This window comes from Coregonus clupeaformis, chromosome 31 (assembly GCF_020615455.1).
Source record: "Coregonus clupeaformis isolate EN_2021a chromosome 31, ASM2061545v1, whole genome shotgun sequence".
Lineage (NCBI taxonomy): Eukaryota > Metazoa > Chordata > Actinopteri > Salmoniformes > Salmonidae > Coregonus > Coregonus clupeaformis.
The window spans coordinates 4,327,777-4,343,173 of NC_059222.1; the positions used below are offsets into that span (position 1 = coordinate 4,327,777).

General features: G+C 44.3%; 1 protein-coding gene across 1 annotated transcript in view; it reads left to right on the forward strand.

Moving 5' to 3' along the window:
* The window catches only part of LOC121547935 (pro-neuregulin-3, membrane-bound isoform-like), a 472,942-nt gene that overhangs the window by 180,980 nt on the left and 276,565 nt on the right, over window positions 1-15,397 (forward strand). The window lies entirely within an intron of this gene.

Genomic DNA, 15,397 nt, shown 5'->3' on the forward strand with positions numbered 1-15,397 from the left:
GTAGTCGAGCTCGACCCACTTGCATAGGTTCCTCCTCTGTGCTCGGGATGGAATCAGGAATAAGAAGCTGCCGGCTCCGGGGAGGCGAGACTCGAGTGGTTGAAGGCTGGGGAACTCGTCCTCCTAGATGCGGCCGACCGCCTCTCTCCCGACGCCTCTCCGCAACCGGTTGTCTAGCTTAATGGACAGGGAAACGAGAGAATGTAAATCATGTGGCTCGTCACGAGCAGCCAGTTCATCCTTAATGGCTTCATTCAAACCGTTTAGAAATGCTCCTTGAAGTGCCACATTGTTCCACTTGGAGTCCGCTGCCAAAGTCCAGAACTCAATAGAGTACTCAGCCACACTGTTAGAACCCTGCCTCAAATTAAAAAGTATCTTGGAGGAATTACCCACATGGTCAGGATGGTCAAAAACAGTCTTCAATTTAGCAGAAAAATCAGCGAAAGTCAATCCAGTCAAAGTTTGATTTGAGCACACAGCCTCAGCCCAAACCAGAGCTCTCCCTCTTAACAGCCCCAGAACATAATGTACCTTAGAGGAATCAGTAGAAAATGACAGTGGTCTCTGCCGAAAAATCAAGTCACACTGAAGCAAAAAACCCCGGCACTTGTCCAATTCTCCATTGAACGGTTCAGGCGACGTGACAGGGGGTTCCCGATGGAACGAAGCCTGCATCATGTCCGAGGAACCAACTTGGGGTGCATCAAACTGGGGGTCAGAGAGAGATGGAGAACTGATAACAGACAATTTAGAGACTTGTGTAGTTAACTGAGTCACCTGGTTCAGCAGTTGATGATTATTTTCCAAAAGAGTCCGAATCAGTTGGTCATGCTGTCCTAGCAACGTTCCTTGAGCCTGGATAGCTTGTTGGAAGCTGTCTTCGTTTGCCCCGTGCTGTCTCTCTGTTGGGTCCATGGCCAGATCGTTCTGTTAGGCTATGGTTCAACCCAGCACTCAGAGAAACAAACACGACAAAGGGAGTGGAAGAAACAAAAATATTTAATAAAAGTTAAAATTGTCTTAGTCCAAAAACAACTGAAGTAAAGGAACAGAGTGGGCTAGTCGGCTCCGGAGGAAGGAGAGGCTGAGGCAGGCGGGCAGGCAGGCAGGCAGGCAGGCCGACAGGCAGGAAGGCAGGCAGGTTGGGAGGTATGTCCGAAACGCTCTGGTAAGAACAACGATCTGGCGCCGGTGGAGAGCCATGCCCCGGAATTAGTAGTGCAGGTTGATTAGAGAATAGGATGCAGCTGCGTAGGCAGGAATCACTGGAAACAACCCGCAGCTGCACAGGAGAGGGCAGATCCTGAGCACGCCCCTGATCCACTCCAGACACACCCACATAAAGGGGACAAACACACATACAGATACAACAGACACAGAGGGGACAAAACAAGGAGGAAGGGAAACAGAAAAGGGAGAGACAAGCTGCCCACATAACAGTACAAGCTGTCAAAAACCGTCTCAGGGAAGCTCATCTGCGTGCTCATCGTCCTCACCAAGGTCTTGACCTGACTGTAGTTCGGCATCGTAACCGACTTCTGTGGGCAAATGCTAACCTACACTGGCCACTGGCACGTTGGAGAACTGTGGTCTTCACAGATTAATCCTGTCAAGAAGGCAGACAGCGTAGCGTGTATGGCATTGTGTGGGCGAGCGGTTTGCTGATGTCAACGTTGTGAACAGAGTGCCCCATGGTGGCGGTGTGGTTATGGTATAGGAGGTGAACACAATTGCATTTTATCGATGCCAATTTGAAGAAACAGAAACCGTAACAAGATTCTGAGGCCCATTCTTGTGCTATTCATCCGCCGCCATCACCTCATGTTTCAGCATGATAATACACAGCCCCATGTAGCAAAGATCTGTACAAAATTCCTGGAAGCTGAACATTTCCCAGTTCTTCCATGGTCTCCATACTCACCAGACATGTCACCCATTGAGCATGTTTGGGATGCACTGAATCGATGTGTACAACAGCGTGTTCTAGTTCCCGCCAATGTCCAGCAACTTCACACAGTCATTGAAGATTGTTTTGATCACGCGGACTGGGATATATTCCGGGTAGCCTCTGAGAATAACGTAAACGAATACATGGATATGGTGACAGAGTTCATCAGGAAGTGTATAGGAGATGTTGTACCCACTGTGACTTTTAAAACCTACCCAAACTAGAAACCGTGGATAGATGGCAGCATTCGCACAAAACTGAAAGCGCGAACCACCGCAAATGGTGTCGTCTGCGGAGAGGTGGATCTGAGAGTCACCAGCAGCAAGAGCGACATCATTGATATACACAGAGAAAAGAGTTGGCCCGAGAATTGAACCCTGTGGCACCCCCATAGAGACTGTCATAGGTCCAGACAACAGGCCCTCTGATTTGACACATTGAACTCTATCTGAGAAGTAGTTGGTGAACCAGGCGAGGCAGTCATTTGAGAAACCAAGGCTATTTAGTCTGCCAATAAGAATGCGGTGGTTGACAGAGTCGAAAGCCTTGGCCAGGTCGATGAAGACGGCTGCACAGTACTGTCTATTATCGATTGCAGTTATAATATCATTTAGGACCTTGAGCGTGGCTGAGGTGCACCCATGACCAGCTCGGAAACCGGATTGCATAAGTGGAGAAGGTACGGTGGGATTCTAAATGGTCGGTGATCTGTTTGTTAACTTGGCATTCAAAAACTTTCGAAAGGCAGGGCAGGATGGATATAGGTCTCTAACAGTTTGGATTTAGAGTGTCACCCCCTTTGAAGAGGGGGATGACCACGACAGCTTTCCAATCTCTGGGGATCACAGACGTTACGAATGAGAGGTTGAACAGGCTAGTAATAAGGGTTGCGACAATTTCGGCTGCTAATTTTAGAAAGAAAGGGTCCAGATTGTCTAGCCCAGATGATTTGTTGGGGTCCAGATTTTGCAGCTCTTTCAGAACATCAGCTGTCTGAATATGTGTGAAGGAGAAGCTGGGGGGGCATGGGCAAGTTGCAGTGAAGGGTGCAGAGTTGGTGGACGGGGTAGTGGTAGCCAGGTGGAAAGCATGGCCAGCCGTAGCAAAACGCTTGTTGAAATTCTCGACTATTGTAGATTTATCGGTTATCAGTGTTTCCTAGCCTCAGTACAGTGGGCAGCTGGGAGGAGGTGCTCTTATTCTCTATGGATTTTACAGTGTGTCCCAAAGCTTTTTGGAGTTAGTGCTACAGGATGCACATTTCTGTTTGAAAAAGCTAGCCTTTGCTTTCCTAACTGCTTGTGTATATTGGTTCCTAACTGCCCTGAAAAGTTGCATATCGCGGGGGCTATTCGATGCTAATGCAGTATGCCACAGGATGTTTTTGTACTGGTCAAGGGCAGTCAAGTGTGAGGAGAAGCAGGGCCTATATCTGTTCTTAGTTCTGAATTTTTTGAATGGGGCATGCTTATTTAAGGTTGTGAGGTAAGCACTTTTAAAGAACAACCAGACATCCTCTACTGACGGAATGAGATTGATATCCATCCAAGATACCTGGGCCAGGTCAATTAGGAAGGCCTGCTCGCTAAAGTGTTTTAGGGAGCGTTTGACAGTGATGATGGGTGGTCGTTTGACAGCGGACCCGTTACGGACACAGGCAATAAGGCAGTGATCGCTGAGATCCTGGTTGAAGACAGCGGAGGTGTATTTAGAGGGTAAGTTAGTCAGGATGATATCTATGAGGGTGCCCATGTTTACGGATTTAGGGTTGTACCTGGTAGGTTCCTTGATAATTTGTGTGAGATTGAGGGCATCTAAATTGGATTGTAGGATGGCCGGGGTGTTAAGCATATCCCAGTTTAGGTCACCAAGCAGTACGAACTCTGAGGATAGATGGGGGGCAATCAATTCACATACGGTGTCCAGGGCACAGCTGGGGGCTGAGAGGGGTCTGTAGCAAGCGGCGACAGTGAGAGACTTATTTCTGGAAAGGTGGATTTTTAGAAGTAGGAGCTCAAACTGTTTGGGCACAGATCTGGATAGTATGATAGAGCTCTGCATCTCTACAGTAGATTGCAACTCCACCCCCTTTGGCAGTTCTATCTAGATGGAAAATGTTGTAGTTAGGGATGGACATTTCTGAGTTTTTGGTGGCCTTCCTAAAACCAGGATTCAGACACTGCTAGAACATCAGGGTTGGCGGAGTGTGCTAACGCAGTGAATAACTCAAACTTAGGAAGGAGGCTTCTGATGTTAACATGCAAAAATCCAAGGCTTTTACGGCTATAGAAGTCAACAAATGATAGCGCCTGGAGAGTAGGAGTGATACTGGGGGCTGCAGGGCCTGGGTTAACCTCTATATCATCAAAGGAACAGAGGAGGAGTAGAATAAGGATACAGCTAAAGGCTTTAAGAACTGGTCTTCTAGTGCGTTGGGTACAGAGAATAAAAGGGGCAGATTTCCTGGCATTGTAGAATAGATTCATGGCATTATGTACAGACAAGGATATGGAAGGATATGAGTACAGTGGAGGTAAACCTAAGCGTTGGGAAACAATGAAAGAGATAGCTTCACTGGAGGCACCGATTGAGCCGGTCTCTGCATGTATGGGGGGTGGAACAAAGGAGCGATTTGAGGCAGTTTGAGAGGGATCTACAGTGAAATAGTATAATAAGAACTAACTGGAACAGCAATAGGCAAGGCATATTGACATGGGAGAGAGGCATAAAGCAATCACAGGTGTTGTTCGAGAGAGCTAAGACAACAACTGTTAATGGCGATGAAAGTTTGGGCTGAGGCTAAACAGATAAAACAGGACAGGGTACCGTGTAAAGGAACAGTCCAGCAGGCATCAGCTGTGCAGCTGAGTGATCATAAGGTCCAATGAACAGCAATGTGAGTCCGAGAGCAGTTCGAATTGGTGCTACAGCACAGGCGATCAGGAAGCATGGCTGTTGAATTGCATGTGCTAGCGGGCCGGGGCTAGCAGATGGATCTTCGTGGTCGTCGCAACGGGAAGCCTGTTGAAACCACAAACGATTATGTCAGCAGACCAGTCGTGATGGATTGGCGGGGCTCCGTGTCGACACTAGGAGGTCCCGTCCAGTTGACAGAGAGGTAGATAGCCGGGAGATGGGCCTGACTCGAGGCTAGCTCAAGGCTGATTAGCCAACCACAACATCCATTCGGTTGCAGCTAGCTAGTTGCGATGATCCGGTGTTAAAGGTTCAGTGATTCCGGCAGAAAATCCGATATGTTCTGGGTCGATAACGCACTGTGCAGACTGGCCGATAATAGTCCAGGCTAGAGCTGGCTGGTCGGTAGTGCAGGCCACGGACAATGGTGAAAAAACCTGCTAACGGTGGCTAATAGCAAGTAGCTAGTTAGCTGGCTACTCCCGTCCAGTAGACAGAGAGGTAGATAGCCGGGATATGGGCCTGGCTCGAGGCTAGCTCATGGCTAACTGGTGCTTGCTTCGGGGGCAGTGGTGATTAGCCAACAGCAACATCCATTCGGTTGCGGCTAGCTGGTTGCGATCCGGTGTTAAGGTCCAGTGATTCAGTTATTCCGGCAGAATATCCGATGTTCTGGGTGAAAACCGCTAATGGTGGCTAATAGCAAGTAGCTAGTTAGCTGGCTAGCTAGTTTCAACTGGAAATTCTAGATAAAAGGTAAGTAAATAATAGAATCCATTCCACATTGAGTGAGGCGGGTTGCAGGAAAGTATATTTAGTAGAAGGATGAAAAGTGTGATAGGGGAAATATATACAACAAAAGACAAAAAAAGAAAAAACAGGCTATTTACATGGACACACAACAGAGCACACGACCGCACTGCTACGCCATCTTGGGGAATGTCATTGAAGACACTTGCCAGCTGGTCAGCGCATGCTCTGAGTCCTCCGTCTGGTAATCCGTCTGGCCCTGTGGCCTGACGAATGTTAACCTGTTTAAAGGTCTTACTCACATTGGCTACGGAGAGTGTGATCACACAGTCATCCGGAACAACTGATGCTCATGGTTCAGTGTTGCTTTCCTCAAGGCGAGCATACAAGGCATTTAGCTCGTCTGGTAAGCTCGCATTACTGGGCAGCTCACGGCTGGGTTTCCCTTTGTAATCCGTGATAGTTTGCAAGCCCTGCTACATCCCACGAGGGTCCGAGCCAGTGTAGTAGGATTTCATTTTAGTCCTCCTGTATTGATGCTTTGCCTGTTTGATGGTTCGTCAGAGGGTGTAGCAGAATTTCTTATAAACGCCCAGATTAGTGTCCGACTCCTTGAAATCGGCAGCTCTAGCCTTTAGCTCAGTGCGCATGTTGACAATAATCCATGGCTTCTGGTTGGGATATGTACATATGGTCACTGTGGGGACAACGTCGTCGATGCACTTATTAATGAAGCCGGCGACTGATGTGGTAAACTCCTCAATGCCATTGAATGAATCCCGGAACATATTCCAGTCTGCCCTAGCGAAACAGTCCTATAGCTTAGCATCCGCTTCATTGGACCACTTCCATATTGAGCGCATCACTGGTACTTCCTGTTTGAGTTTTCGATTTTAAGCAGGAATCAGGAGGATAAAGTTATGGTCAGATTTGCCAAATGGAGGGGAGCGCTTTGTATGCATTTCTGTGTGGAGTGAAGGTGATCTAGAGTTTGTTCGCCTCTAGTTGCACACGTGTCATGCTGGTAGAAATTAGGTAAGACGGATTTCAGTTTTTCTGCATTAAAATCACCAGCCACTAGGAACACCACCTCTGGATGAGCATTTTCTTGTTTGCTTATGACCCTATTCAGCTCGTTGAGTGCGGCCTTAATGCCAGCATCAGTTTGAGGTGGTAAATAGACAGCTACGAAAAACTCTCTTGGTAAATAGTATGGTCTACAGTGTATCATTAGGTATTCTAACTCAGGCGAGCAGAACCTTGAAACTTCCTTAATATTAGAGATTGCGCACCAGCTGTTGTTAACAAAGAGCCACACACCTTATCCCTTGAGCTTACCCAACGCTGCCGTTCTGTCCTGCCGATACATAGAAAACCAAGCTAGATGTATATTATCCTTGTTCTTGTTCAGCCATGACTCTGTGAAAGATAAGATATTACAGTTCTTCAGGTTGCGTTGATAGGATAGTCTCTAACGGAGCTCGTACAGTTTGTTCTCCGGTGATTGTACGTTTGCCAATAGAATGGAGGGTAGAGGCAGTTTATGTAAGACGCCTTTTCCTTTTCCGTGTCTCGGGAATTAGGTCCTGGTGAGCAGTATGTCCTGCGCCTTCGACTCGTTGAAGTAGAAATCTTCATCCAAATCAAAGTTAGTGATCACTGTTCTGATATCCAGAAGTTATTTCTGGTCATAGGAAACCATGGCAGAAACATTATGTACAAATAAGGTTAAGATCAGCACAAAAAAAGACAAAATAGCAGAATTGGTCAGGAGCTCTTAAAACCTCCTTAAGCTGACAGTCCTTGAAATCGGCCACTAGAATTACAAAAAAATATATGTATATGTTTACATGACTTATTGATTTCCTGTCAGAAGACAGCAATCCAGACCTTCCTTGGACCATGTAAAGGTCCTCTGTCGAATAAACTTGTATTTACCTCCCTCTGGTGGTCGGCTTCATCACTACACCAATTTATAACACTTCCCCGCAACGTTACGTCAAAGGGGCGGTCCATAGAAAAACATTTATCCAGCTCGACTGCTTCATGGCACAGACATGGCAAAGCAATCGCTGAATTTGTCTCGAGCAGGCGGATCTGAATACATAACTTGCATAGCTCTACGATAAAGAATGTGACCTACACACTTCCTAAAATAAGTAAAATTAAGTCGGAGGCAGACACATTGCATATGCTCAGAACGACAAAATCAATCATTTTACATAGCCCTTCTCCTCTTGTCTATAGGAGGGATGCACGCTGTTCAAATGGCCCAAATGTTGATTTAGACATTCACAAATTTAAACGTTTTTGACTATCACTAATGTCATGATATGTCTATTAAAGTAATAAAGAAGGCGAAATATTTTGGGTAAATGTTAGGTAGATGTTCCTAAGACGGATTATAACTTAATATGGACATATTATAAAGTATGAAAAGGCTTATTAATTCATATATTTTTTAAATCATATTTGTATATGTTTTATTATACTTTTATTGTGTACTAGATCATATGGGTTGAAAAGTGTTTTTTTCTCAGACTTAAATAAACAATTCCAGGTGAATGCCAAAGGTCATAGCTTTCTAGGGGTGGAGGGAAACATTACTACATTAATAGAATATTGCTCCCTTGCTAGATTGATGACTAAAGCCATAGCGAAACAGTGCAGTACCATCCGAATATTTTTTAAGAAGGATTTTACAGAGGGTTAAGGGTTTGAGTATTTCCATACCAAAAATGTATTTGAGCACATACTGCATATGATAGTTGAAATGTAAAATTATAATGTGGGGAGGTCAAAATAATGAAAAACGATCCATCAAATCTGTTCATTTTAAAAAGTTGATTAATTATCCTTGCCATTATCATTCACCTGATGATAAGACAAGATGAGAATATGTTTTTGTTGCTAACATATGATTAGGGTCCCTGTGTCGCCGGCTTGCCTGTGTGGAGGTCCCTGGGCAAGAAAAGTTTGAATACCCCTGAACTAGTGGGCAGAGAAAGGTAGCCTTATTTTTGGGTCACAGCTTTCATTCATTGTCTCCCTCCCCTGAAACTCTCAGAGTTGGCTAGTGACTCTATGAATTTGTTACGATCTCAGCTTTCATCTCCTATAAAGTTGTCCGTCTGTGATGAACACAAAGTAGTTTTGTTTCACATCTACAAATATTATTGTTTGTTTTATTACATTTGATATAAAACCATTTGTGTTTGTCGTAGAACGATGGGAGTTGCTATCGTTGCGGAAGGTTCTTAGCTTCCCAACGCTATGCAGCCTATGAGGGTCCGACATGTCCTTCTGCCACAAATTGACCGACAGGCCGACCAGCGAATTAAAGTTAAGGCGGGACTTCCCAGCATCCAATGGCTGTGGATATGTAACCCGATACCCCAGAGTCTTGTAAGGCACACTCAAATCAAGCTGGGAAGCATGGCTCAGCCCAAACTGTTCCGATTGCGAATTGGCTTAACAGAGGCTGATTTATAAGCAGATTACCTTGATAAAGAAAAGTATATAACGAAAGTCCCCAAATTCAGGGTATTTGCGCTTAAACAGATAAACCTCTATACATACAGTACATATAGGATGCCATTAAATATCAAACACCACTGTTCGCCCCAGCGCCTTTGTTTTTGTTTTGTTGATAAAACAAAGGAGAGAAACATCCGGCAGCGTGGTCAAAATATACATCTTCTGCTGTACTATTGCATGTGCAATTACTCAGTGGGAAAAAAACAGTGTTTGTTATTTGCAGTGACTTCTTTGTTGTTGTAATATCCCAAACGGACGTGGCAGTTTTTCACCAATTAAGGATTCTGGCTTTAAAGAAAATTGTCAACCTGACAATTATCGCTGTTATTACACTAGATTTGCAGTTCATTAGTTAGTTCAATCCTTTGAATGAGCAAAAGAGCATCAAGGTCTGATCATAAAGTATTTGATCCCCTGCTGATTTTGTACGTTTGCCCACTGACAAAGACATGATCAGTCTATAATTTTAATGGTAGGTTTATTTGAACGGTGAGAGACAGAATAACAACAACAAAATCCAGAAAAACGCATGTCAAAAATGTTATAAATTGATTTGCATTTTAATGAGGGAAAGAAGTATTTGACCCCCTCTCAATTAGAAAGATTTCTGGCTCCCAGATGTCTTTTATACAGGTAATGAGCCGGCCCTCACACCCAGTACGATGTTGTTGTTGTCAAAGTGTGCATTGAATGCTTTGAGTTGGTCTGGTAGAGAAGCATCGTTGGGCGGATCACGATTGGGTCTTCCTTTTTAATAGACTGTAGCCCCTGCCACATGCGGTGGGTGGCGGAGCCTGTGTAGTATGATTCCACCTTATTCCTATATTGTCCTTTTGCTCCTTTGATGACTCTGCGGAGGTCATAGCGGGACTTCTTGTACTTATTCCTGTCTTTGGTCGTAGCATCAGGGTTGTCTGCGATAGCTCTGTGTGCAATAGCCCTGCTCTTTAGTCTATTGCCAACCTCTTTGTTAATCCAGGATTTTGATTGGAGAAGCAGCGAACCTTCACCGTGGGTACAATGTCGCCGATGCATTTTCTAATGATGTGGTTAGCTCGTCAATGTTATCAGCAGAGTCTCGAAACATATTCCAATCAGCGTTAGCAAAGCATTCATGAAGCATAATCTCTGATTCTGGTGACCATTTCTTAATGGAGTGAATCGCGGGTACTACCTGTTTCAGCTTCTGCTTGTTAACAGGAAGCAAGGAGTCATGATCTGATTTGCCGAATGGCGGACGAGGGAGGGCCTTGTATGCTTGCTTGTAGGTAGAATAGCAGTGGCCTAGGACTTTTTCGCCCCTAGTGGCGTTGGAGACGTGTTGATGGAAGTTGGGCATCTAATTAAAATCACCAGCAACCAGAAAGGCAGACTCTGGGTGTAGGGGTTCTTTGTTTATAGCCTTGTACAGTTCGTTAAGCTCCAGTTTATTATTTTTAGTGTCCAGAGGTGGAATGTATACAGCAGTCACGATAACAGCTGAAAACTTCCTCGGGAGGTAGAAGGTTCGGCATTTGACCATAAGGTATTCCAAGACGGGTGAACAGTGGGTCGACACTTCCACCGCGCTGGAATTAGCACACCAGTTGGAGTTGATGAAGAGGCAAACCCCTCCCCCCTCGATTTCCCTGACTCCACTGTCCTGTCTGCCCGGTGAATGGCGAATCCATCGAGTTGGATAGCCGTGGGGGGTATCTTGTCTGAGAGCCATGTTTCTGAAAAGCAAAGAATATTGCAATTCCGAGTCCCGTTGGTAGCAAATCCGCGATCGGAGGTCATCCATCTTATTATCAATTGACTGTAAATCCGCCAGTAGAATGGAGGGAAGAGGTGGCCGGTTTTCCCTTCGCCTTAATCTCACCAAGATCCCCCCTCTTTTACCTCTGTAACACTGGCGTTTCATCTTCGGTAGCCCGAAAATTGGGTTGGAATTACAGAGAAAGCCCAGGGCAGATGAGTCGAAGTAGAAGCCGGAATTGGGGTAAGTAACTTCCGATCTGATGTTCAAGAGTTATTTTCGGTTGTAAGAAATAATAGCGGATACATTACGTGAAAGTAGACAAAAAATAAACAATACAATTATCACAAAATAGCAAAGTTGGGTCGGAGCTTGTAAAACGGCGGGCCATCCAGTACGGCTCCACCTCCTCATATTGATGATGTACTTGTACTGATAAAGTGATACACGCATCGGCACACTGCTTCGAAGTTAGCTGCTTAGCGATCACACCGACAGCGTCATTGCGCAAAACGGTACAGCATCATCTGGATATGTGTGCAACAAAAGTTCAACATTCACCTTCTACTACCATTTCTGTCAAGCCGTGTACACATACAATTTGATGCACACGTTCGATAAACTCAAAGTATGCACCACACAGAACGCACTGCAAAATGCCTCTGCAACACAATGCTGCAAGGCAAATGCAGCGTTCCAATGGAAATGAATGTACCTCTGGTGTACCAAAACGCAATGACGCTGTCGGTGTGATCGAGGCGTAAGGTATGAACTGGGGTACAATTATGTACCTAGAACTATTGGTAGAGCTCAATTGGTAGAGCATGGCGCTTGTAACGCCAGGGTAGTGGGTTCGATCCCCGGGACCACCAATACGTAAAAAATTTATGCACACATGACTGTAAGTCGCTTTGGATAAAAGCGTCTGCTAAATGGTATATTCTTAATTAAAGTACCCCTTTAAGAACAAAACTAAGGAGCGAGATCAGGGTTCCCCAACTGGCGACCCGCGGGCCAAATTGGGAAGTTTTATTTGCCCCCCCAAGTTTTCAAAAAATAATAAAAAAAAAAAAAGTCATTTTTTGTTTCGTTGCATTTTCATTGTTGGACATAAAAGACTGTAAAACACCAGGAAATCAGCTCCAAGTGATTTTTATTTTGGAAATCTGTTCCCAACTATTCCCATGCATAGTAGAGAGACATATATGATCGTATACAAATAATATTAATTAATAATAATTGATTGGATTTACATAGCACTTTTCTACAAACTGAGGTACTGAAAGCGCGTTACATAGTAGGGGGAAACTCACCTCATCCACCATCAATGTGTAGCACACACCTCAGTAACGCACGGCAACCATTTTTGTGCCAGAACTCTCACCACACATCAGCTATTAGTTGGAAAGGTGAGGAGTGACATATGCCAATTAGGAATGAGGGGGATGATTAGGTGGCCATGATGGAATTGAGCCATGACACCGGCAACAGAGGTGTTGGAGGTGGAATTGCGTTGGAGACGTCAAATCAGTGAGCAGCTACTTTTGCATCATTGTCACGAAGTCACACCCACTCCACTCATGTTAGAAGGTCAGCACGAGAAAGTTTAGGCTATATAGAAATAATTTCGCTCAACTTGAAAAATCTTTAAACAAAACAATGAGGATTTCAATCATCCTAATCGAGGTGTAGATTACATCTCACATTCTAGTGTTCAACTTGTAAACAAGGCTCCATGGGATTGCTGTTAATGTGACTCCGTACAGCCAATAGCAATGTCCACTTTACATATAATGCCGGGAGCCACTTGTGGATTTGACCAGGGACGGCTTGTTCAATAGGGCGATATGGGCGACGCACTGCCAAACGGGAAAAGGAAGGGATTTTTTTTCTAATCAATTATAAAAAAATAAAAAATAAAAAAAATTATATTTTTTTTTTATAAATTTATAAAAAATTATATCACGGCAACAGCAGTTATCAGTGTTCACGTCTGATCTGCCAGCCACTAAATGTCAAATCAGGCTAAAGTCGTGCTTCAAATGGCCCGCCCGTTTTTGGGCGATTTCAGTCAGGTTGAAAATCGCCCAGAAGTCTCTCATAGCCTGTCATGTAAAATCTATTTTTTTCACATTTCAAAGCTTTCAATACATTCTCTATGGGTGTCTGTGTGCATGCACTTACGCGCTTTCGTCATACGTGACGTAACGTTGAACGTAACTAAGACAATGGCGGCTATCAGCGTCTATGTTGCGACCTGCAGTGTGGCGTTATTTTATGTTTTTAATTTGTAGACTTAGTTTACAAACATTCTGCAAACATTCTGCTTTGGACTGATCTTCGGTTTTGGACTGATCTTGTTGATCGTGTACATACCCGCTTCTGAACGGACTAAATAATGAAAACGCTGCTGGCAGAGAGGTGGAGCCGGCCACCTTCACCCTGGTCAGAGCGGACCGCGATCCTGGTAAGAGAGCGACTGTACCCCGACATTGAACTGCTTTCTGTGTCATTGAACCTTACTATTGTTGATAAAACAAGTTTACTGGAGAACGGAGAAAAAGTAGAGACTTTTGGACAAGGTGGATAATTGTATAATATAAGGCAGTTTATTCAGAGGTAAAGATATCTGCAATCGCGTTCACGGACCCGTTCGTCAAACTCTTAGGGAGCTATAAATCAAGCCCCATTACTTACCATATCAGATAAGAGAAATTGCTGCAGCTACATATATTTTACATCCTGGCCCTACATAGTTCACTATTTGCATCACTTACCAAAATATTACATGTGGTCATATATGCTTGGAAAGTGGAGATGCCATAGAACGTCAAAAAAGTAAACATTGCTGGAGACACATTGCGTTTGCTAGCGAAGAGATTTGTTGTGGCAAATGAACTTGGGCTGGGAATTGCCAGGAACCTCACGATAAGATATATGCATCAGCATTGCGAGTCTCATGATTCTATACGTATTGCGATTCGATACTGTGATTTTATTGCGCACCATATGTCTGTTGCAGAGGGATCAGAAAGCCATGAGAACGAGTTTTGATCAGTCATGGAAATAAAAGTGCTGAAAACAAATTGGCTCCCAATGTGAAAAGATTGAGAACAAGCTATGAAGGAACAATAATGGTGTTTTGGTGCAGGTACAGCCAACTAGCGCTAAAATATTGCGATATTGTCAATACAGTATATCGTAAAGTATCACTATGTAACTCGATTTCTTTCACCCCAATCCCTCAAATTAACGGTAAATAACTGAATTGTTTGCCCCACATTTAGCTAAGATGATTAGCTAGCCAGCTAAAATGTTTTATTTAGTTAGCAGTCGCATCTACAATAGTTTACTGTCAATAACATGTCTCCAAAAATGACGTGGTGTCTCCAATTGTGTTGACATTTTACAATTGCAATGCGCATCCATGAGTATCCACTTTCTGTAGCTCAGTGGTAGAGCATGGTGCTTGTAACGCCAAGGTAGTGGGTTCGATCCCGGGACCACCCATACACAAAAATGTATGCACGCATGACTGTAAGTCGCTTTGGATAAAAGCGTCTGCTAAATGGCATATTATTATTATTATTTCTGAAGAGAGCCCGAAACATTGTGTGCAGACATTTTATGCAATAAATGAAGTAGGTTCAATCTAGTAGTTCTGATCTTCTGATTGGTCCTGATGAGTTGGGCGAGGTCCCCTCCAGGCTACTGTCACTGTTGCATTGGCTCTGAGTCGGGTTCTCTGTCTTCAAATGTTCAGCCTAAGAGAGGGGATTTTTGTGTGTGTGTGTGTGTGTGTGTGTGTGTTTAACAGTGATGATGTGTGTGTGTGTGTGTGTTTAACAGTGATGATGTGTGTGTGTGTGTGTGTTTGTGTGTGTGTGTCCTCAGAGCAAGAACTCGTGAGTTGGAAGAACTGAGAGGCCTATGGCGTGGGTGTTGTCTTTGGCCACCTGCTGACAAGGCTGACAAGATAGGACCCTTTTGTCCATTGTTATTGGATAGGAACATAACTTATAACCAGCTCCTGACCTAAATAGATCTTAGCACAACATTTTACTCAACATATCATATTCCATATTCACTATAACAAATATATTTACTACGACATTAGCAAGAACCGCCACATCCTCAGCCGGCTAATCCAGTGTGTGAAGTTTTGCGGAGTGTTTGAGTTAGCTTTGCGAGGCAAAGATGAAACTGAGGGCTCCACCAACCCTGGTAAGCCAACACTTTTGAGATCAGTCAATAAATGCTTCTGGTATTGACTTATATGCTGCCCCTGTCTTCATGTTGTTGCTGGACATATCTTTTTTTAAATGTGTGTAGGTCACCTAAATCATCAGAAAAATTGCCCCTCCTGAGAATTTTTTCAGGAGCCGCCACTGGATTTGACAGCTCTCATTCAGTTCCACTTCCGACACCTCCGACAAAACAACTGCTATGCGGATGTCGGCTAAAGTGGATCTGATTGAATAGAGCTCTTAACCTTTATTCCTAAG